Genomic DNA, 24,827 nt, shown 5'->3' with positions numbered 1-24,827 from the left:
TACTAAGCTGAGGTATTCAACTTCTTTTTTTTTTCATTTATTTGTATTAGTTGGAGGCTAATTACTTTACAATATTGTAGTGGTTTTTGCCATACATTGACATGAATCAGCCATGGATTTACATGTGTTCCTCATCCCTATTCCCCCTCCCTCCTCCCTCCCCATCCCACCCCTCTGGGTCTTCCCAGTGCCCCAGCCCTGAGCACTTGTCTCATTCATCCAACCTGGGCTGGTGATCTGTTTCACCCTTGATAGTATACTTGTTTCAATGCTATTCTCTCAGAACATCCCACCCTCGCCTTCTCCCACAGAGTCCAAAAGTCTGTTCTGTACATCTGTGTCTCTTTTTCTGTTTTGCATATGGGGTTATTGTTACCATCTTTTTAAATTTCATATATATGTGTTAGTATACTGTATTGGTCTTTATCTTTCTGGCTTACTTCACTCTCTATAATTGGCTCCAGTTTCATCCATCTCATTAGAACTGATTCAAATGAATTCTTTTTAATGGTTGAGTAATATTCCATTGTGTATATGTACCATAGCTTCCTTATCCATTCGTCTGCTGATGGGCATCTTTCTTAAGTTAGGTAGGGAGGAAGTAGAGTGGGGAAGAAAAAAAAAGCCTAGGAGGGAGGGAAGAAGAGAAAAGGAAAGGGGGAGGGATGGCAAATAAGATATTGGGAAGTTCCTAGAAGTCATCATGGAATGAGTTCTTAAAAAATACACACGCACACTTAATTTCCCTTGCCTCCTAAGACTGTTGAACTGCAAGAAAAAGAGGAAGATTCAGGAAGAGAAACACTGTATGCAGCTATATCTATAACGATATCAATATCCATCATACATATATATACACAGACAAACACACTACCTTTTAAAATATATACTGGTGCTAGTTTTTCAAAAATTAGAGAAAAGATCCCAATCCAGTTAATGAATCTGACATGATTCAAAAGAAATAGTGATTGCTTTGGACAATATTGGTGACAAGACAATTACTCTATTGGATGGTTCACATTTGAGTAAACTCAAATTGTGGCAGTCATAAAAACTGTTTCTAAGATTCACTCTAAGTTTCTTCACTTGACCATGTCTGGTACAACACTTTTTCAGCAACTTCAAAATGCAACAAGCTTTTTATCCTACTAAGATAATTTAAAAACTAAGTTAAACTATCATGTCATGAAAAAAAAAAAGGTTCTAAATATTGATACTTGAAGAAAGAATTCAGCAAGAGGTATCCAAAATAAAGTTCAATAAAACTATGCACACCTTTTGATCCAGAGATTCAAATTATACATTTCATCCTAAGAAAAATATTAGGCAAGAGTCAATGTTGCAGCACTAAAATTTCTCATTACCGCTTTATGTAAAATAGTAAATTACAGACCCTACATACCCAAGGCTGCAATATTAGTTTTGGCATAACAAACTCATGAAATAAATTAAAAACCACATAAATATGCTTTAGTGATTCCACAAAATGGCCATGATATTTTGGTAAGTGGGGGGTAGAGTAGGAAGAAGACATAAAATACTTTTGGAGTATGATGCCATATTTTGTTTAAAACTGTTTAGGCACAATAACACAGCTTATGACCTCATGAACTTTTGTAAGTTGAACCTAATTAATTTAACTGGAAAATAGGTTTGTACTCACGTAGGGGAGGGCGAAGAGTGATCTGTCAGCTAAAATCCATAATGCTCGGGAAGCAGCATCCTTATCAAAATAAAAAGGTACTATAATGGAACTGAAAATCAAGAGTGGGAAACAAAAGTGAGCAGAGGTGTGGAAGAAAATAAAAACATTTCCCAGTGAAAATTACCAGGAGAACCAGGAATCTAGGCAACCCAAGGGTGAATAATGTTAGATTCCACCAACAGGGGGAGTCCACTCATGACAGAACTTGGGTTGAGTGGCCTTTTCTCTCTCTCTTTCAGCACTATTTGCTGTTGGAGGAAACAAAGAAACAAAACAAACAAACAAACAAATGCGACACTGGTGTTGCCTTAAGGGTGTTTTAAAACCATGGGTGGAGGTGTTAAATGAGGCGGGGAGTGTGAGGGAAATATTTATTTGAAGCAAAGATTAAATACACATATATGAGATGATGTCTATATTTTAAATTTGCATAATTTTTTTTTCAATCTTAAACATCAAATGGGATGGAATTTTGTCCCATTTGAATCTAACGGGCTATATGAAGCAAAGCATTATCACACCCATACTAGAAATGAGAATTATCACTTGCTGTGTTACCCCCCAATGATAAAAAAACCAATGGTAATCTCTCACAGCACAGGGAGAAATCCTTTCCTATAAGCCGGCCTTTATGGAGGTCACATAATTTGGAAGAGTCCAGATTGGTTGAACTAGAATGTAAATTCCAGGAGGGTACAGATTGTCAACCCCTTTTCATGCCTTATTGAATCTCCAGCACTGAAACAATGAATACTCAACAAATTCTGAATGAAGGAATAAGTGAAAGACATAACTCATGGATGAAACACAGCTGACCGTGGCTCTCCGGCAGATGTGGACCTCTACAGAGCAGGGCCCAGCCCTCGCCAGCGTTCTGTGACCAGCAGGGAATGGCCCTCTGCAGGACTTCAGGCCACACAGTTTTGTCCCCTCACTGAAGTGAGGATTGGTGAAAGGGGAATTCATCTTTTTCCACGAGCAAATATTTACTGAACACCCACTGTGGAACAGACACTGGCCTGAGTGCTTGCCAAGGTCCTGAGAAACTATGAGAGGGTTCAGGCCCTTTCACAGTTTTTCAGGACCCTGACGAGTGCTTGGTCACCCCTGACAGCCCCCTGTCCACTCAGGCTTCCAGCCAGGAGAGGCTGAGGGACTAAGGCCACCCCGTCAGACCTCAGGAGTACATCAGGGTTCTCTGTCCTGGTGAGTTGGCACATCAACCTTGCCTTTCTCTCCACCTGCACAGAGGGGCCTTGAAATGGGGTCAGTCTCTGCCAGGAAGTAGAGGTGGAATCTTAGTTCCTTCCCCACAGAGGCCAGAAGCAGCAGCAAAGGAACATGAGCAGAAGCAACATCACAGTTCCAAACCTCTCCTTCAGGAACAGAGGCCTGAGAGGGGGAAAAGGCTTGCTCTCCAGTAAACAATGGCTCCTACGCATATCCTAGTAATGCACTCCCCATCCTCTCCCCCATGAAGAGCAAGTGATGGAACCATGCTGGAAGCACAGACCCTTTCAGAGGCAGCCCCCTACCTCCCCAGGAGCAGAGGACTCCTGACTTCAAATGCTGGCTGGGCTCTGGAAGCAGCAGCTCCCAGCCCAGTTCTTCAAGACATAATGGACCCCTTGTTGCTCCCTCGGAGCTGGAGAAGCGGTAAGCACAAAGAAAATGGAATCTTTAAAAAGCTTCCTTGTCAACAGCTATTTTACCATTTATTTCTAAACACAGTTTAACCACTCCACCCCAATGGCTGCAATCAAAGCAGATAAAATGCCTGCTCCCATCAACAGGAAAGATGGGCTCTGGGTGGGAGACACGCATGCGAGCCATGTGGCCACACCTTAGTTCTCCCCCTGCTCAGCTGCGGGAGAGTTTAGGTACCGGCTGCGGGACTTTAAGGAAAAGCTAGTGCTTTCATAGCTAAGTTGGGACATGAGGACGAAGAGTCACAGAAGGAAAGAAGTGTGCTTCTGACTTTGTGGGGGGCAGGGAGGTGATGAAGACAGGGAGCAGTTTTCCCATTTAGTATGAAATCTTACTCAATAATGCTGAAATCAAACAATAAAAAACCATCTCCCCTTAGGATTGCATACAGCTTTTAACCCCTCACCCCCAAAATATCCATAGTAATGATTTCATATCATTCTCACCACAACCCAGAGAGCTGGAACAACTTTCATTATTTTCCTTGAAAACACAGCACACATGGAGACACGCTGTGACATGCCGGAGGTCACGCCTCAGAGAGATAGTGGCACAGCTGGAATTAACATGGGCATCTCTTGCTTCCCAGATCTGTGTGTGCTTCCCAGGTTAGAGGTGACAAAGGACAGCCCTGTGGCGGATCTGGCCCCTAACCTGTATTTGTAAATAAAGCTTTATTGGAACACAGCCACATCCAGATGATAGCTGCTTCCAGGCTACAACAGCAGAGTTGAATAATTGTCAGAGACCATCTAGCCCACAGAGCCTAAAATATTTACTAACTAGCACTTTACAAAAAAGTTTGCTTCCTCCTGCTCACCCACCCACTCCCTCTTGGGTCACTACATGTCCCTTTTAATCCAGAAGTCCACCCCTAATAATGCCTCAAGGGGAGACTAAGACAAAACAATTTGCTGTTAAAACAATTTAAAACATCTGTCATGACCCCAGATGGCCTTTGTGAAGTGACTCATTTGCAAACTCATTTGTCTTCAAGGTTCTTTTTTAGCCTCAGCTCAAGAACTGAACCATGTACTCACTATAACCAAGGACAGTTTGTATTACGAACTTGCATTCCATCTCTTTAATAAAAAATTAGGACCCTAAAAGTATACTGTTCATGGGGTTCTGAAGGCAAGAAGACAGAAATGGTTTGCCATTCCCTTCTCCAGTGGACCACATTCTGTCAGACCTCTCCACCATGACCCGTCCGTCTTGGGTGGCCCCATAGGGCATGGCTTAATTTCCCTGAGGTAGACAAGGCTGTGGTCCATGTGATCAGATTGGCTAGTTGCCCGTGATTGTAGTTTCAGTCTGTCTGCCCTCTGATCCCCTGTCTCAGTGCCTACCATCTTACCTGGGTTTCACTTACCTTGGATGTGGGGTCTCTCTTCAGGACTGTACCAGCAAAGCGCAGCCGCTGCCCCTTACCTCGGCGTAGGGTAGCTCCTCTCTGCCGCCGCCCCTGACCTTGGGCGCGGGGTAGCTCCTCTTGGCCGGGCTCCTGCACCGTCACAGCTGGGAGAAATATCAATAACCTCAGATATGCAGATGACACCACCCTTACGACAGAAAGTGAAGAAGAACTAAAGAGCCTCTTGATGAAAGTGAAAGAGGAGAGTGAAAAAGTTGGCTTAAAGCTCAACATTCAGAAAACTAAGATCATGGCATCTGGTCCCATCACTTCATGGGAAATAGATGGGGAAACAGTGGAAACAGTGGCTGACTTTATTTTGGGGGGGGGGGTCCAAAATCACTGCAGATGGTGATTGCAGCCATGAAATTAAAAGACGCTTACTCCTTGGAAGGAAAGTTATGACCAACCTAGATAGCATATTAAAAAGCAGAGATATTACTTTGCCACCAAAGGTCCGACTAGTCAAGGCTATGGTTTTTCCAGTGGTCATGTATGGATGTGAGAGTTGGACTATAAAGAAATCTGAGCACCAAAGAATTGATGCTTTTGAACTGTGGTGTTGGAGGGGACTCCTGAGAGAGAGTCCCTTGGACTGCAAGGAGATCCAACCAGTCCATCCTAAAGGAGATCAGTCCTCAGTGTTCATTGGAAGGACTGATGTTGAAGCTGAAATTCCAATACTTTGGCCACCTGATGCTGAGAAAGATTGACTCATTTGAAAAGACCCTGATGCTGGGAAAGATTGAGGGCAGGAGGAGAAGGGGAAGACAGAGGATGAGATGGTTGGATGGCATCACCATCTCGATGGACATGGGTTTGGGTGGATTCTGGGAGTTGGTAATGGACAGGGAGGCCTGGTGTGCTGCAGTTCATGGGGTTGCAAAGGGTCGGACACGACTGAGCGACTGAACTGAACTGAAAAGTATACTTTTTATATGAAGTACATGACCTATTATTTCACATCTCTGAATCTAGCATTCTTCCACACTCATCCCACAAAACCATCTTCCCAGCCTGAGTCTTAGTTTAGTCCATTCCCCCACCCACCATTCATCCCCCTGTCCTTGTTGCTGGTCTCTCACTCAGGACAATTATATTTTCTCTTTCTTGCAAGTTTTGTGAGACTTCCTGGTCCAGTTATATAAAGGGACACATACATCATTTTATCACAGACTCAAGATACTTTCTCTCAAGGAGCTCCAGTTGTGCATACTCATAGGGTGGGGGTGGGGGTATGGTGGGAGTAGGGTGGGGTGCGGGTAGGGTGGGGATGGGGGGGGTAGGGTGGGGGAGGAGGGAATCAAGGGAAGCCAGAGGAAGCAGAAAGAGGAGAGTAAAAACAGAGAGAAGGGGAGAGGGTTTTTTGTGGTTTTTTTCTGAATTATATTCTGTAATGCTTCCATCCATTTTCCCTCCAGACTGCTAGCTTTATGAAAGAGGAGATCATATTTGCTTTGTTTAATATCAGGCACTCAGTAAATGCATGTTAAAAAATAAAGTCAAACAGATTCAAGCCTTGCCCAGGATTGAGACGGATGAATTTTGCCTCAAATACATATTTCACAGCAATTATGATCATGGTACTAGGGAGTACTACTTTCCTTCTCAAAAAGGAGCTCAGACTGGAATTTAAAACGAGTCCTGGTTCCAGGCAGTCTCAGCAGAGGAAAGACCCTGGGCACAGAGGGAATAAACAAACCAAAAACACCACCATTTTCAGCCTATCTTTATGCAACTGATATTCCATTTCAAGTAAATCATTTACATGCACTAGTCTTTCAAGAAACCTAAACTCTAGATACAAATTCTATTCTTCTAAATTTGAATTTAACACCCTTCCTTTGCATTTCTTTCAGAGTTTGTTTGTTTTTAGAGCACCAGCAAACATTTTAAAGAATAAGGTCACGTCAGGTCACATTTGCATGCAGTGTCAAGTTTGGTAAAGATGAACAGCTAAATTCAGTATTTTCTCTTACCTTATATCTAGGAGCACAGCGAAGAAGCTAGTATTTTTTTGTCCCACATCTTACTTCCTTGGGATCTTCCATGAGATGTCTCTGCCATAAAGCAGGCAACCAAACATCAAATCCACGAGGCAGTAAATTAAAGCTGGTGACGCTATCACTCAAGTCAAATAGTCAGTTGAGCTATTAGAAAAGTCTGAGCACCCAGGTGCCGTGGTAATGAGCTTAAATGAGCACAAATCATCAGAGTGCTGGCCTGCTGTAAAGTAACCTGCAGCTTGGCCCTGAGTAGACACACGTGCACTGGGTCATTACCTGCGTTTTCTGGGATCAACTCTAAGCTCACACGATTTACCATGATTCCTAATGGTCAAAACTAGCTTCCAGTCAAGGTGAACAGGGTCAATAAGTGTATTGTCCTACAGTCTGAGGAGCATTTCTCCTGTCAGTCAGAGGCTGTTGGTCAGGCAGTTGCATTAGGACTCAGTGTACGTTTATATGGGAGAAAAGATAAATATGCCAGATGCTGTTAAACTGAACCTAACCTAAATATCCATCAATAGGTTGTAGAAAAGTATAGTATCTCATGCACATTCAACAGTAATTTTTTTTTTTTTTAAAGGATGCATAGTCACATCAATAGTTTCCAAGTCTGGCTACCCATTAGATTCATCTGAAGACTTTTAACCTTCCCCAACTAATTGAATCAAAATCTTACCAGGTATGGGTGTAGGTGTTGCTTTAAAGCTCCTAAAAAATGCTTATAATGTGCCTCCTAGGTTGAGAAACTTGAGACTCAGATATAGAGAATAGATTTGTGGACACAGGGAGAAAGTAGCCTCGACATATATACATTACCATGTGTAAAATAGATACTTGGTGAGAAGTTGCTCTGTGACACTGGGAGTCAGCCTGGCACTCTGGGATGACCTAGAGCAGTGGGATAGGGGAGGTGATATGTGTATCATTATGGCTGATTTGCATTGTTGTACAGTAGAAGCCAGGCTTCCCTGGTAGCTCGGATGGTAAAGAAACTGCCTGCAAGGTGGGAGAACTGGGTTCGATCTCTGGGTGGGGAAGATCCCCTGGAGAAGGGCCTGGCAACCCACTCCAGTATTCTTGCCTGGAGAATTCCATGGAAAGGAGTTTAGTGGGCAATATGGGGTCACAAAGGGTCAGACATGACTGAGCAACTCACACACACAGCAGAAGCCAACACAACACTATAAAGCAATTTTCCACCAATTAAAAATAAATTTTAAAAAATAAAGGGAATTTCTCTTTTAAAAAATCTTATATATTCAAAAAAGTGAGTTACTATTGAACAAAACACACATGTTAAGAACAATATGAACAGTATGATCCAATTTTGTTATAAAATTCAACCAACTTAATTGTAAGTTTATTTTTAGTAAGCAAATAAAAAACTGAAATATAACTAAATGTTTCAAAGATGAGTTCTTGAGTGCACTAGTTCATTACATTACCTTATAATAATTTATATATGACAGTATTATTTCATTTTTTAAAGAATGTAATGTAAATCTGTTAGAAACACATTAAACTTGACCTGGATACTATTTGGAAGGGGAATAAGTTTTACTTTTTACATGCCAGTGTACTCCTTTTTATAATTTTAAACGTAATAAAACATTTATTTCAATTCCCCCTCCCCATCTCTCAAGTAAAGTTCATATAAGACCTGAAAACCAATGAGCATCTATATTCCCTAGGCAAAAGGGAGATAATGGATTCTCCTCCACCCCTATTGGCTGCCTTGAGCTGAAAACTCTTAGGGGCTTTTTCACTTTTTTTACTTGCTCTGAATATTGACATGACAGCATCTCCCATACTTACAGAAGTAAGATGGAAAGGATGACAGAGAGATTGCTCAGACAGCATTTTCTTAAGAACAGTCCCTCTCACAGACCAGGAAAAAGCCCTCAGTATAGGAACCCTCTTCAAACCTGCATTTAACACTCTCAGTACATAGCTTCACAATTTCTCATGCCAATGGAATTAAAGATTTACAGATAGGATTCTTGGAGAAGGAAATGGCAACCCACTCCAGGATTCTTGCCTAGAGAATCCTGTGGACAGAGGAACCTGGTGGGCTGCTGTCCATAGGGTCGCACAGAGTTGGACAGAAGTGAAGCAACTTAATATGCATGCGTGCATTGGAGAAGGAAATGGCAACCCAGTCCAGCATTCTTCCCTGGAGAATCCCAGGGTCAGAGGAGCCTGGGGGACTGCCATCTGTAGGGTCACACAGAGTCAGACACGACTGAAGCGACTTAGCAGCAGCAGCAGACAGAATTCTGGGAGGAAGAGAGTGGAGAACTTACTCTAAGAAAAGACAACTAGAACAAAATCTCAAGATTTTTGATAAGTTACTTGAAGATGAAAGAATGAAGTTGGATATTAAGTAGAAGTATGCATATAAAGTAAGCATCAGTTCTTTCAAGCTAAAAAATTTCTGCAAACTTTCTTTTTACTCCCAGTTGGGGTTTATTGGAACCCAGAGCCAATGCTGGCAATAATATAAACTGACTCAGTCTTTTAGGCCAGCAGTCTGATAACAAGATAACAAGGACCATACCAATCAAATCCCTTTGATTAAATTGATGACATTAACAGTAACATTATTGATACAAAGCAGGATTCATGCAGGGTTCAAGATGAGATTATTTTAAACTATCCAATCAACAATAATCCATGGTGTTTTCTTAGGATTTGTCTTTTTAGATAGTAGGGAAACCAGCAGAGAAATTAAGGCTGCAATTGACTCTTTAGAACCCAAACAGGATGATGCCTTAGAGAGAAAGCTAGACTTGGATATTTTTGCCAAGTTTAGAAATTAGAACTTGGTTCTGTGTTGGGCTGGCAGGGCAATGTAGAATTGGAGTCCTGGGATTTACTTTTTTTTTTAATTTTTTAATTTAATTTTTGGCTGTGCTGAGTCTTCATTGCTTTGCCTGGGCCTTCTCCAGTTGCAGCGAGCAGGGGCTACTCTTGGTTTCGCCGTGGTTCACAGGCTTCCCATTGTGGTGGCTTCTCTTGGTGCACAGCACAGGCTCTAGGCACCCAAGCTTCAGCAGTGGCAACGCTCAGGGCTGGAAGTTGCAGCTCCCAAGCTCTAAAGTTCTGGCTCAGTATGGAGCATGGGGCTTAGTTGCTCTGCGGCATGTAGAATTTTCCCGGATCAGGGATTGAACCCATGTCCCCTGCATTGGCAGGCAGATTCTTATGTAGCACACCACCAGGAAAGTCCTGGGATTCACATTTTAATACATGCCTTTAGATACATAGATTTAAAGATAAAATAACCACAGGTTATAATTATCTCTAACCTCTCCCTGATCTGACAATTGATAACCTACTTGTGAAGATTATAAACACAGGTTCTATAATGTTCATTTGTTATGTTTATGGAACAGTTCCTTGAACACAACCAACTCCTTTTCATCATTCACATTTCAGGTAAAATATTCCCTCCTTTGAAAACATTTCTTCATCCACCCAATCTAATGTCTCTTCTTCTGTCACTCATTATCACATTATTCTATTAAATTTACATGATTTATCATCATCCAAAATTCATTATTCATTTCATGTATTTATGGTTTTATTTCCCCCCTTGTCTACCTAATCTATTGCATTAAAAACAACGTTAATATTTGTTGAATGAATGGGTGAGTGTATCAAGTATTTCTATACATTTATTAATAATTGCAAATCCCTGTGCTCTGAGAAATTAAGAGACTTGCTCAAAACTATTGACTTATTTAATAGCCACATAAATAATAGTAGTGGACTTAATTCTCTTTAACCCCAAAGTCCATTCTCTTCCCAGTATCCCACACTAAATCTAAGGATTGATACCTACGTGTTGCAGCACACATCTCCATCTCCCAGTCAGCCCAGTGTGCACAATAGAGACTATCCTTAATGTCTATATGCTGTCTTCCTATCATACTTTCTGTGTTTCTCCTTTTTCAGTTTTGTCTCCGATAAAACACTGGGCCTGTATCTGGGAATTGGGTCATCTGTTCTTATTACATCTACCAACACAGTGCTTGGCATACTGGGTGTGCTCCAAAAGTGCTTGATGAACCCAGCTACAGTTACTATGATGGCCATCGCAGCACAGTCTTCACATACAGGATGTTCATGTGCTGCATCTCCCGTGATTACTGCAATTGCCCTGTATAGACAAAGAAATTAAATCTTAGTCCTTCCCAACAAGAAGTGGTAGAATCTGGGCTGAAACTAAACTTTTTCTTTTATTTTTATTCATTAGTTTTCCAACCTCTAAGTCTCTCATTTATCATTTCTATTTGGTGAGCTGCTATTTACTTTCCTAGATCCAACACAAATTTACCATCTCTATAACAATCCCCTGAAGAGAATTTATAGTAGGTTTATTCATAAAACCTGGAAACAACTAATATGGCCTTGAACAGGGTAATGGATAAACAAATTGTAGTATATCCATACAATGGAATAATACTCAGCAATAAAAAGGAATGGGCTATTAATTCATACAAAAACACAGATGAACCTTGAAGGCATTTTTTTAACTGAAAGAAGTCAGACCCAAAAGGTTATATGTTGCATGAGTGCCTTTATGTTACATTAAAGAAGACATGAAATTAAGAGATGGAATGATAATCCCTCAGCAAAGATCCTATTCTTTCTTAAAAAACATTACAGAGTAAATTCTTCTTTGTCTCATGTACATCTTTGGAGTATCTTTCGATCCAAAGTAAAGAGAAACACGCTTCTCAAAGATGGCCATTAATTTTGCTCAGGTTTGTTTCATCCTTATGCTCTTATTCACCATGACCTTTGCTTGCAGTAGGAACGCTGTTTGTCCAGTGTTTACCTTTCTGGAAAAACAGAATCTTTATCTAACTAGAGAAATAACACAGAAATACAAGCAAGATATACAAACAAGTAGAACAGTATGTTCATGTTATTTTAGGGGAACAAAATAAGTTCTCTCTTTTCAATGAGCATACACATACTGAAAAAACTACTACCTCTTAAGGTGTTTGGGTTGTCATTATTGAATAGAAAGTGAAAGTGAAAGTCGATCAGACAGTCTGACTCTTTGTGACCTCCAGGCAAGAATACTGGAGTGGGTAGTCTTTCCCTTCTCCAGGGGAGCTTCCCAACCCAAAGACTGAATCCAGGTCTCCCATATTGCAGGCGGAGTCTTTACCAGCTGAGCCACAAGGGAAGCCAAAGAATACTGTAGTGGGAGCCTATCCCTTCTCCAGTGAATCTTCCTGACCCAGGAATCGAACCAGGGTCTCCTGCATTACAGGCAGATTCTTTACCAACTGAGTTATATTAAGCCTTCAAAGAAAAGAAATTCCACTAATAAACATGTTTTGAAATTTTATAGCAGATATAATTTACTGTTTTTTTCAGGAATTTCATTCTATCACTCTCTTCCTATGTCCTGAACCAAATAAGCACCACTAGGATTTAGAGCACGTATTTAGAGCACATATTTAGACAGTATTTGTTCCACTTCTTACCTGAAGCTTCTGATTTGCCGACGGATCTTTCCAAGATTTTTATTTCAAAATATGAGCAATATAGAAGTAGAAGTAATGTTTTCCAACTTGGCCAGTACTAAATGGCAGAAATAATTCAAGCCCAAAGTTCTTTGAATTTTGGCTTAACAAGTCTTACATGTTTCAAGAATTTAAAATTTCTGCTTAAATATAGAACTTTGATTAATTATTTAAAGCAGCAGGAAAGCTATTCAATTAGTATAAGAAGATTCAAGTTCAAATTGGAGGATTAATTTTCAGGGTTATGAAATGAAAGATATGGTGATTAAGTTATGAAGTGAAGCAAAAGTCTCTCAAACCCTAATGGAAAGAATATCTGATTCAATTATTTGATTAAACCAATCCTGGGAATGATATAAAATCATAACTTTTGACACAAAGGTTGAATTGGGTAAATCCTGTGGATGATATTATACTAAATGTTATTATCATTATTTGCCTTAATGTAATATATATCTATGTACCAAAGAATACAGATGAGCAGACTTATCTTAAATACATGTGTACAACTTTAAATAAATTAAAAAAAAAAAAAAACTAAAGACGATGATACAACTAAAGTAGCACTTGCCTGTAAATGCTTCCAACAGTTACAACTAAAAACAGGGAAATGTGCCAGGCTGGATAATCTGTGCATTTTCCAGGAGATAGATTAGAAATAAATTTGTCTTCTTGCTTAGAATTTTCCTGGACACTTAATTTTGAAGGAGATGTGGATGATACAGGATGGAGATAGTTTTTTCAACGGATTTTGTTATTTTCCAAGGAATATGGGAGTGGGCTCTAGTCCAGTATCTCCCAGATCTAGAAGCCCTCATCTGACTTCTTCCCTTTTGATCCCTCACTGACTTTAACCCTTTCCACTCTTCATTTCGTGGCTCCCAGCCTATCATCATGTCTATTCACGATGCATTTTTTTTTTTTTTTTAAGCAGATCGTGTGGACCGTGGCCGTTGTGGTGGCGACTCTCCTGCTGGAGCAAACCACTGCCGTCAGCCTTAGCTCTCTCCCGGGAAGCTGGAGGTTTTATCTCAGTGCAGGGTTTTTACCCCAGGCTCAGGCTCCCTTCCCTCCCAACTCGCTCCCTCTAGAGGGCGCCCTAGGCGAAGCAGAGGTGTGGTCGGTAGGCGCCCACCGCAAGTAGAAATCCCTCCGCCACTCCCTGGCGTCGGGGACAGAGCAGCTCCCAGCCGGGCGAGGCTGCGGGCGTAGAACCCGCACCCTTCCGCCGCGCAGAGGAACTCGAGCCCACCGGTGATGGAAGACGCACTCCCACCTGGACAGGTGGCGCCGCCGCCCCCCACTTTTCCCACCTTTCCCCATCGTTGAAACGGAGAGAGGTCCCAAACCTGAGTGGCGAAGCAGAGATCGCCCATGAGCGGCCCTAGGGGAGGCCGCTTGGGATTCCTACTCCATTTAAGTCGAAGGGGGCACCAACGCGGGCAGTTTTGGGGCCGGTAGCGCCCCTTGAGGGGGACGACCCGCCGCCGCCAAGATGGGTGGAGGTGGACCGAAGCAGCAGCGGAGGGGCTGAGAGCTGGGGCGGCCGAAGTGAGGGAGCGGCCGACCCCAGCTTCACAGGGATGGCAGGTGCCGCAGCCCCCAACGACTCTGCCTCTCGGCTTTCGGGGGGCTGCCGCCACCCGGTACCACACCCTCCCCCACCTCTTCCTTCTTTGCTGCCTCCTGTCGCCGCGGGCAGGAGGACAGGAACTTTGTCAGTGTTAGGAGTGTGTGTGCTGGAGGTCTGTATGGCGATGGAGGGATGGTGTTCTGCTTGCTCTTGGTCTCTGGGATGCTCAGATCACAATCTGAGTGTCCCAGCTTGGAGGACAAGAGACATCGGTGTGTGTGTGTGTGTGTGTGTGTGTGTGTGTGTGTGTGTGTGTGTGTGTTGGACAAGCAAGCATCAGGGTGTGTGTGTGTGTGCTCACGCATGTGGTGGGGAGAGGGTAATGTGAGTTCCGGTGTACGTGTGTTTGCCTGTAGGAAACTGAAATGCCTTTGAATGTCTGCAGTTCTTAATACCCTAGTATATTAATATCTCCACTTAATCAGTAAAGAATTTCACCCCTCTACAAATAACAATTACAATAAAGTAATACTGCTTCTATATTCTAATATAATTTTGTTTCCTTACACAAAATCTAGTTCCTTTGCTTCAGATGGTAACACCTTGAGAGAGACAAAGTAATTGTTAATCCAAAAAAGTGAAAACTTTTAGGTAATATTTAAGAAAAATTAGTTATGACGGGTTGTATTTTCTGCAAATCCCTACAACAATTTCATTCACCCCACATGCTCCACTTATCCTTTGACTTTGACAGCTCCTTCTGTCAAAGCAGAGGTGGCTATGAGGGAGGTGACCGTTATGCAGACCTCTGAGGTTAGATGCCAGAAGACTACACAAGTTCTCACTGGTTTTCTTCAGACACTTGCTTTGGGGCTCAGCCACCTCGCCATAAGAAAGAGGAACACAGGCCCCCAGAACCTAGCTCCAGCTGAGCTCCCGGCTGACAGCCAGGGCCAGCTTGGCCAGTGATTGAACTCTGTGATAAGCTGTCTCAAACAGGGATGCTCACCCGCATGAAGCTGCTCAGCAGATGTCAAGAGAAACAGAGAAGAGCCGATCCTGCCAGGCTCTCAGTTCAGTTCAGTTCAGTGGCTCAGTCGTGTCTGACTCTTTGCCACGCCAGGTCTCCCCTTCCATCAACAACTCCCGGAGTTTACTCAAACTCATGTCCACTCTTCAGTTCAGTTCAGTCCAATCGCTTATGTCCACTCTACCCAAAGGCAAAATCCTAAGCAACAAGAATGATTGCTGTTTTAAGCCACTGAGTTTAGAGCTGGTATGTAACACTTATAGAAAATTGATACACTTAATTGTTTTACAGGCCTTCACAAGTGGTGGTGTCCAACAATCCACTTTCCCAAAACTACTGCAAATGAAAAAAAAAAAAAGAAGTGTCTAGCTTTTGATAATGGGTGTAATAGGTGGAAGGAAGAATGAGAAAGTGCCCTCATTGTCCTCACTGTCCATCAGAGGACCCTGGGAAGTTCATAGGTGAGTGTGCTACCCTCGATTAATGGCTTATTATCAGGATGGTACCCTAATATAAAATTGGCACCTCCTGACTAGCTATGGTCTCCAGATAGAAAAGAGAAACAAGAACCTCACCCTATCACTCACTCCATCAGGACCAACAAAGTTTCTTTGTAGGAGCCCAAGACCATTGCTCCTCTCTCTCTGAATAGTTTTCAGAGGTTTGTAGGATCATTTGCTTAAAGTGTTCCCTCAATTTTTTGCTAACTTTCTTTCTCAGTCTGAGTAAGTGAGTGGGAGTTCCTTAAGGACAGGAAGAAGTTAAAATATAAACAGAGCTGTATCTAAATACAGGACTGAAAATGACAAGAGGGAAAAAAAAGATATCAGTGGATTTACAGGCTAAGAGGCAAAGCTGATTTTGAATGAATAGACTTAATTATCTGATTCTAGATTATTATTAACCTCACATAAGATAAATCATTTATTAATGTGACATACTTCCTGCAGAATATTGGTGAAAATATAGTTGATATTTTTGTCTCTCCATAAAGATTAAACTTCCCATCTTCCCAAGCACACTGGCCCCAATTTTCTTAAAAAGGAGTCTTTGAGATCAATTAGATGTCAATTTACTGAGAACTAGAAGGTTTTTAAAGCCTTATGTTAGTTATTCATTTGAGGAAAAGGCTAATCAGATGTAGATTAATCTGACTTCAATTTTTGACATTGATACATTCAATTTTATGCATCTCTACCACCCATTGACCTATGTCAATAAACAAAATAAAAATATCACAAACTATCCAAATCAACCCCCTTTTGAATATCACATCAGAAAATGAACTAGTCTAATTAGAGGAGCTTTTAATATATTAGCCCACTATATTTCCTCAATAGATTTCATTGGTGGAGTTAAAATGAATAAGTATTTAATGGGAAAATCATTGATGCTGTAACCCAAGAAGTGGGTATCATCATGGGAATTATGACTGTCATAATGACCATGGTAATTATGGTGATCCATCAATTATGTATGAGAAAAAATATATGTTAAAGGCATTGCCTTTTCATTATAAGTATAGTGACCACCCTAGTTGAAGCGGTGCTCAGTTATCACTGGACCACAGCAGCTACACTGATAACCTCCTGCTTCCACCACTGCTTTGCTCCAATCCTCTCTTCAGTACAATTATCTCCAGTGCAGATTACGTTATCTTAGCAGCACCTCAGGACAGTGGACTCAGGATAAATAGAAAATAAATTTTAGATAACCCTTTTATGTAAAAAAGATAGATATTTACTTTTATTAACCTCCAATTACTTAATTACTTCATTTGATGGATTCAGTACCTATATAACTTAAAATTGGCAGATTCAAATTCCCAATCTAGCAATTGGAGTGGAGATGAATGGAAAATGAAACATACCTCCTGAAATTTTTATAGGGATTACTCAGTCATAATTTTGGCTTACTTCTCAAAACTTACACTGTTGTTTCTGTAATTGGATGATCCCCTCTGAAGAAAATTGAAGTTTTTAACATTTTTGCTAACTCTTTATAGTTTTTAAAATAAATTTTTAAAATATTTTCTTTAACTTGTGATGTCTTCTTATGAATATATTTGCTATATTATTGCCAATTGGTGAAATACTTTTATAAAATCATTCAGATCATAACATCATTATTGTTGAAAAACTGCAAATATAGTTTATAGATCATTACATTTGTAATTATTTTACCCATCACCATTTTTCTTTTTCCTGCATTGAGCTCTTCAATATTCAAGTGAGTGCTCTAGTGACAGTGGTGGGCAAAAATGTTTTGTGCTTTCTCGATTCAAATAAACCCCAAGCAGTAAATGACAAGCTATTTTGTTAGCAAAGATTAACAATGAGCGATGTCTGAAAAATGACCTGTACATACACAGTCACAGGCAGTGCTGATAGTATTTCAAACAGTATTTTTTCTAAAAAAAAAAAAAAAAAAATATATATATATATATATACCATTACTTTGGTACGGTCTGAGCACATCCAGTATCTTTATTCTCCCAATTTTTCTATCATTTCTTCTATTCAAAACTGATATAAAATGCAAGACATTTTCTCTGACTGATACCCATTGGGAACCAAGTGTTTTGTTAATTATTATAAAAAACATTGTTGCAGTTACAATGCATATGTGGTTTTTTGCAAGAGGAAGAAGCCAAGTTATGACTAGGACAGCCTAGAGTCCTATGGCTAGGACAAAGGGTGAGGGGCTACAGACTAAAAATAATTTTACCTAAAGCCCACATCCCAGAATTACATGGTTAGATAGCATGTTATTTCTTTACAGCACAATAGCAAACTGAAATGGTATATACATTTCTTTTTTTTCTTCAGATGCTCTGTACAGTCAAGTTTGTTTCTACAAAATAACTCAAAATGACACAAAGTGTTCATCAGTTAACACAGATGTAAGGATTATGAATCAGAAGTAGCATTGCATGTAGTTAAGCGCGTGGTTGTGGGGATGACTACTTGGGTTCAAATTCTGCCTCCTCCATTAACTGATTAGCATGCAAAGATTTGGAGATACTTGTCCACAAAGCATCAGAAGAGAGATTTTAAATACAAACTATGTCATGTGGAACCATTGCTTAAAAACTTTCAATGGGTTCCTACTCCACACAGTGGAATCCGAAATCCTTACAACAGTCTGTGGGATCTTGAGTGAGATGAACTCTGGCTGTATATTCAAGGCCTGTTCCTCCCCGCCACCCAGCCCCTTACTCACACCTGTGCTCCCAGGTCTATCAGTTCTTACATTGTTCCAAACAGTTTTCCATTTTTATTGCATTGGCCTTTCACCTGTTTGAATTCTTGTCCTCACATTCTTCACACAGTTGCCCCTCATCTTTTAAACTGGGAGTAGTAAATGTTCCCTTATTAATGATAACATTTCTAATACCATAGCTAACATAGATCCCTCACTAGTTTCATCCTGTCATTGTCTATTCAGTTCAGTTCAGTCGCTCAGTCGTGTCCGATTTTTTGCAACCCCATGGACCACAGCATACCAGGCCTCCCTGTCCATCACCAACTCCGGGAGTTTACTCAAACTCATCTCCATTGAGTCGATGATGCCATCCAACCATCTCATCCTCTGTCGTTCCCTCCTCCTCCTGCTTTCAATCTTTCCCAGCATTGGGGTCTTTTCAAATGAGTCAATCTCTTTCAGCATCAGGTGGCCAAAGTATTGGAGTTTCAGCCTCAGCATCAGTCCTTCCAATGAACACTGAGGACTGATCTCCTTTAGGATGGACTGGTTGGATCTCCTTGCAGTCCAAGGGACTCTCAAGAATCTTCTCCAACACCACAGTTCAAAAGCATCAGTTCTTCGGTGCTCAGCTTTCTTTATAGTCCAGCTCTCACGTCCATACATGACCACTGGAAAAGCCATAGCCTTGACTAGACCGACCTTTGGTGGCAAAGTAATGTCTCTGCTTTTCAATATGCTGCCTAGGTTGGTCATAACTTTCCTGCCAAGGTTGGTCCTAGCTTTCCTTCCAAGGAGTAAGCATCTTTTAATTTCATGGCTGCAATCACCATCTGCAGTGATTTTTGAGCCCCCCCAAAATAAAGTCAGCCACTGTTTCCACTGTTTCCCCATCTATTTCCCATGAAGTGATGGGACCAGATGCCATGATCTTAGTTTTCTGAATGTTGAGCTTTAAGCCAACTTTTTCACTCTCCTCATTCACTTTCATCAAGAGGCTCTTTAGTTCTTCTTCACTTTCTGCCGTAAGGGTGGTGTCATCTGCATATCTGAGGTTATTGGTATTTCTCCAGGCAATCTTGATTCCAGCTTGTGCTTCCTCCAGCCCAGCGTTTCTCATGATGTACTCTGCATATAAGTTCAATAAGCAGGGTGACAATATACAGCCTTGGTGTACTCCTCTTCCTGTTTGGAACCAGTCTGTTGTTGTCTATAAAATGTATGAAATTTGCAATCATTTCCTTTGGCTCTGTGTTTTGTCTGTGTTCTATACCAGATGGAAAGCTCTTTAGCACAGAGGCTATGAGTGACTACCTGTCAATCTTCTCTGATCCCAATGCTTCTCTCAGCATCTGGCCCCCTGTGATGGCCACTAAATAATGGTGGAATGAGTGTGTGGCCTGTACAGCAGTTCAATTTCCAAAAACATCACTACCCTATATAATTAAAAGTTCACTATGTGCCAGGACATGTAACACTTGCTACATGTTCTACATACACTATGTCATTAATTTTTACAAAACAGCCTGAGCTAAGTATTGGGCTGGCCAAAATGTTCACTTGGGTTTTTCAGTAACATCTTATCCCAAATGAGTGTTTTGGCCAGCCGAATACTATTATTTCAATAATAATACTACTCAAGTGATAAGTAATTTCCCTGGTCACACAACTACTTAATGGAGAAAGCAGAGTTAGAACTCAGGCAGTCCTTCCCACCATCCACGCTTCACTATAACCAGATAACAACAATTGGGCAGTTACTATTTCCAGCCCCCTTAAGTATGCTCAGTAATTTTTAGTTGTTTTGTATAAATAAATCTGACTATATAAAGTATTTGAAGGAAAAACGTGTTTGCCATTTCAATCTGCTATTGTCTTGGAGGGAAAATGACCACTGATAGCACAGGTGGCATCCTTCTCATTTTGCTCCCCCTTCTCCCCTTGTAGGTCTCTCCATTCTTGATGGATAAGTTGGCTTTGTCTTGCACCCAATCATGTAATAAATCTTATAAAATGTCTTGTACTTCAAATCAGTTTTAAATACAACCAACGATAGAAAACTGAGGAGAACAAAAATATAAGATATGTTACACATCATGTTGAAGAAATGATGGATCAAAAAAAAGAATTCTCTTTAAAACATTACCAGCACTACTTCTGACTGTGTATACACAGGTCCTTTTATAAATATAAATTACTTGATTTTAATCCTTGCTTTAAAAAATAACTTGTCATTCCTAGCTTGAATTTTATTTGAACTGACAAAGCACAAAATATGCTTGCCCATCACTGTCACTATAGCCCTTTACTTGAGTCTGGAAAAGCATAATGGAATAAGAGGGATAATGATGGAATAAGAAGAGTGTAAATACAAGGATCTGTAAATTGTATTTGCAGTTCTTATCAATAATGGTGGCTTCAAATGGTGGCTTCAAAAAAGGCACTTTTTTTCAAATGACAAGTAATATGTAAATTACATGTTAATTTGAAGACATCCCAAGTTAAACAAAATAAATATTGTTTTTTAAAATTTCATTTTGAAAATTGTAAAGACCAACCATAAGTGCCTTAACATTTAGTTTGGTTTGGAAGAGGTCACCTGATTAGAAAATTTTAATTATACAAATTTGGGGAGGTAAGTCAAAACCATGACTGAGCAATCCCTATAGAAGATTTTGTGAATATGTTCCCTCTCCCAAATATCTCCATTTTAAATGGTAGATTGTTGGCAAGATCCTCCATTTCAGCTCACAAAGGATCAACAGCATGGCTTAATTTGGTTTTATCCATCTGTTTATCATCTCAGCATCTAATAAACATCTATTTGGCTGCAGGAACTGCTTCTCTAGGACTCATAAACCTATACCCTTGACTATGAATATGCAAGATATTAAAAGTAAAATTCAACCAGGTACCAATAGACAATACATGAGAATTTCCAAAATGAGTTTTCAGATCTTTATAAGCAGGTGTTAAAAGGCAACTCTTTGAATCAATTCTAGAACCTTTGGATTCCTCAGCTACGTAAAATTTATAAAAAAGGATTGGCAAGTTAAATAAGATAGGATTTGGTAATATATATTTGAAAGCAATTTTTTCCAGAAAGAGCTGTTATACTCTGATTTTCTCACCACCTTGAAACAAGTTCTCATCTCAATCCTAGTAGGGGTACCCCCACAAAGGACAGATCCAAGACAGGAGGTCTTGGGAAGGTCCAAGATATGCTACTTTGTTGCGCAAAGAGGAGAGGGCTGGTACTTTGCAACCAGCCTGCTTCTAAAGTTGGAGAGAACAAGGGATGTACAGGTATCTCCTACAGATAGTTGGAGACCATCTGTAAAAGGGAAGAAACAGCCTGGGTTCATAATGGATCTTGTCCAGTTGTATCACCACAAGGGATGCACAGATTCTAGGAGCAAAAGACTAAGTGGGGAGAGGCTTGCATTTCTAGGAATGCTTAATTGAGAGAAAACTGTCATCAATAAAATGATGCATCTGCTTACCCAGGTCGCATGAACTTTAGTTGGAAAGAAAATCCACAAACTATTTGGGAGTCCCTGGCAGCATCACACACTCTCAAACAAGAATCAGCTTTAAACATCTTTGAGGCCCAAAGACCATAAAAACAACTTACAACTGTACCATTTAAATATAAGATTTCACTTTCCTTTACTGCTTTACACTCACCCTTTCCCAGCTCTGTAGGTATCAGAATGTGCCCAACATAGTCAGGTAAGTGTAGAAAAGAACCAATAGAAAATTATACAAGAAGCTCCTTAGCCTCTCTTTCCTATACCAGCTTCCATTCTCCCTAAAGTTCTCAGGGAAGAAGGAGAAGTTATAATGCTCAATAAAATTCAGAGTTCTCATTTATATCTTGGATTGGACATTCTAATCTCTGTGAAAAAGTGAGCATAAAGGCATTAGTGTGGAAGTTTTCATCCAAGGACAGAGAAAGATCACCCTAACTTGAATACATTTGAAAAGGATACTGGGAAAATAGATATAATGCAGTATTTTGATGATATCAATTGTTGCCCTTTATCATCATACTGGTTTCACATGCATTACCACTTAAGAAATCTGCTTCAATTCCCAGCTGTCTAGAGAGGCAGAGCAAAACCAGGTCTATGCACAGAGGTCTGTTCCACAGCAAGTATAGATATGGCTGGAAACACTGACTGAATTGAACTACAAAATCATTTGTAAAATTAAGGAAGTATTGAATTTAGATTTTCTGTATTTGCTAGTCTTTTCTTAAAGCTTCCAGTCTGTTACCTTTTCCATAGAGTTTAGCTATTATATCTGTGTAATTACAGGCTGGATTAACCTATCTATAAATAATGTTGGTTATGAGTTTATTAGGACTTCCTTCCTTGTGGCTCAGATGGTAAAGTATCTGCCTGCATTGCAGGAGACCCGAGTTTGATCCCTGGATCAAGAAGATCCCTGGGAGAAGGGAATGCCCACTCCAGTATTCCTGCCTGGAGAATTCCATGGACAGAGGAGCTGTCGTCCGTGGAGTCACAGAGTTGGACATAAATGCTTATCGAAAAGAATTAATGAGTATATGGTAGATTTAGTCCTGGGTCCTGACATTAGCTTGCAGTGTGACCCTTTCAAGTGTCCTAATCTTTCCATCTAATCTCGGTTGTCTAATCTTAGTTCACTTATCTCAGTATATGTATGTATCTTCCTTGCACTCCTATAAGGTGAATGTGCAGTTATAATAATAATAATAAGGCATTTTAGAAAAATTCAAAACTTTATGCAAACACTGGAAAAATATGGGAATTAAGATGGCTATTATAAAATTGTGATGAACACTGATTTATTTAAATATTCCAGAAAACAACCAACACTGGAGAGAGAAGTTTAAAACTAGTCACACACCACTCCCACACTTCATTTCTCTTTATTCAGATGGCATATCCTGTACAGAGGTTCAACAAAAATCCTTTGCCAGCAATTTCACAATTTCACAGTTCTTATAATTGTGTGTTGATTTCATTTAATCTACCCAGGTTAATATAAAAACAAATGATTATTTTTTATCGTTAACTAACAAAAAGTACTAACAAAGAGGAAATATTTGCTCTAAATGTTGAAAGGGAGACAATTTCATCTTAAGTTAGAAACTGTTGCCCAAGTGTTGTTATATTTTACTCTGGTTTTTTTAAGTGACATCAGCTATTTTCTGCAATTATCATAATATATGAGGCTAAAATACATTGTAACATTTATTATGTCAGTGGATTTTTGATCACTGCTTATACAGAAATCAAAACAAGAAAATGTCTTTAAAGAATAAAATTGAATAATTCAGTTTCCAGAGTGGGTGTGGGATTAACATAGTATTACATGCACAAAATTTTCTCACTTGACTTATTAAATAGTAATCTTCTAGATTTTTCTTTCATGTATAATTTTCTCTTGTCAATTGACCTATTTACAAGTTCAAAATCCCTACAGTGGCTCACAAGCTCAATTACATTTTTATCTGATTTTTTTTCACTTTCTAATAAAAGATTCTTAATAAGATAGGAAATTTACATATTATTTCTTCAGAATTTTGACAGATCTGGGTCTCATATTTTCCTTGTATCTGTGAAATGAAAAATTATTTGAACCAATAAACTAATTTTTCTCTCATCTAATTCCTCCTTTTGTAGCTTATAAAATAAGTTTGTGAGATGTATTTCTTTTCTGTGATTTAGGTCAACTCTCTCTGGAAGTTGTTGATACTTATTACTATTCCAAGAATAATACAGTCTTTTGGGAGAGCTGTGTTATTTAATAATTGGTCAATATTTTAATTAGTTCTGGAGGAGGCATTTGGCATATTTATGTTGCCTGCTATTACTGGAATTATTGTCTAATACTCTCAAAATTGTAAGCTTTGATATACGAAGTTTATTGGTGGTCTCCTACGGTTCACCCTCCTCCATTCTCCTGTAAACCTTGTCCCCTAAGAAGAGACTTAATGCAATCCATAAAATGCTTGAGTTGGCAGAACTGTCCCTCTCCTGGGGTCTTGACCACATGCTAAGAAGATCACTGGGTTCACTTCTCTCTTTCCTGCAAGCAATAATGCCTCTGGCTGCAATTCCCAGAACTAAAACTTGGCATGTGTTAAAGAAAACAAACAAACAACAACAAAAATTCAGTGACACTTGTTAAAAACGTGGTGAGGCAAATTTGATGCAGGACCACTATGAGAGGTAAAAGGGACCACTGCATTGAGATTTTGCAGTGGAGGAGATAGACTGGGTTCAACTACTAACATAGTGAGAGTAAGTGGAAATTCATAGCCAGTGAGCAGGGTGGGAGTTGGTGGATGGAAAACTATTAAGAGGAAATGTTAAAGAGTAAGGAGTGTTCTGGCTAAACTGACCTAAATAGGATTCTTGCTGAAGGCAGGCCAGAGGAATCAGACATCACCTGGGGAACAGGAGAGAGTAAGGAACCTGATCAGCAACTGAGGGTGATCAGTTATCAAGGGTGGCCGGGGTTTCTAGTTAAAATGACTTAGCAGGGGTTGGGGGGTTTACTAAAACTAAGTTTACAAAGAAATGCACAGATGGGCCTAGAAAAAGGTTGAGGACCCTGACCAAGGTTTGGTGAAGCGAGAAATTATTCTCA

Source organism: Cervus canadensis, chromosome 8, assembly GCF_019320065.1.
Source record: "Cervus canadensis isolate Bull #8, Minnesota chromosome 8, ASM1932006v1, whole genome shotgun sequence".
Classification (NCBI taxonomy): Eukaryota; Metazoa; Chordata; class Mammalia; order Artiodactyla; family Cervidae; genus Cervus; species Cervus canadensis.
The sequence above is the reverse complement of the archived record's forward strand: the minus strand, read 5'-3'. Positions refer to the sequence as shown.